We start from the raw sequence: 211 nt of genomic DNA on the forward strand, positions 1-211 counted from the left end.
TTGGGTGCGGTCAGCAGGATCGGAAAACCTAAGCAGCGATCGGAAGTGGGCGCTTAAACAGGAGTAAACCTGGTAGATAGCCCTACCTGCATCCAACGGAAGATTGTCCTCGAAGACGTCTTTGTTGCGCGCAGTCCAAATGACGTGAATCGTGATAGAACGAGTGATAGACCATAGAATCTTGAAGGCGGAAGCTCGACTAGTTGCTTCC

This window comes from Plasmopara halstedii (genome assembly GCF_900000015.1).
Source record: "Plasmopara halstedii genome assembly, contig: Scaffold_437, whole genome shotgun sequence".
Taxonomy (NCBI): domain Eukaryota; phylum Oomycota; class Peronosporomycetes; order Peronosporales; family Peronosporaceae; genus Plasmopara; species Plasmopara halstedii.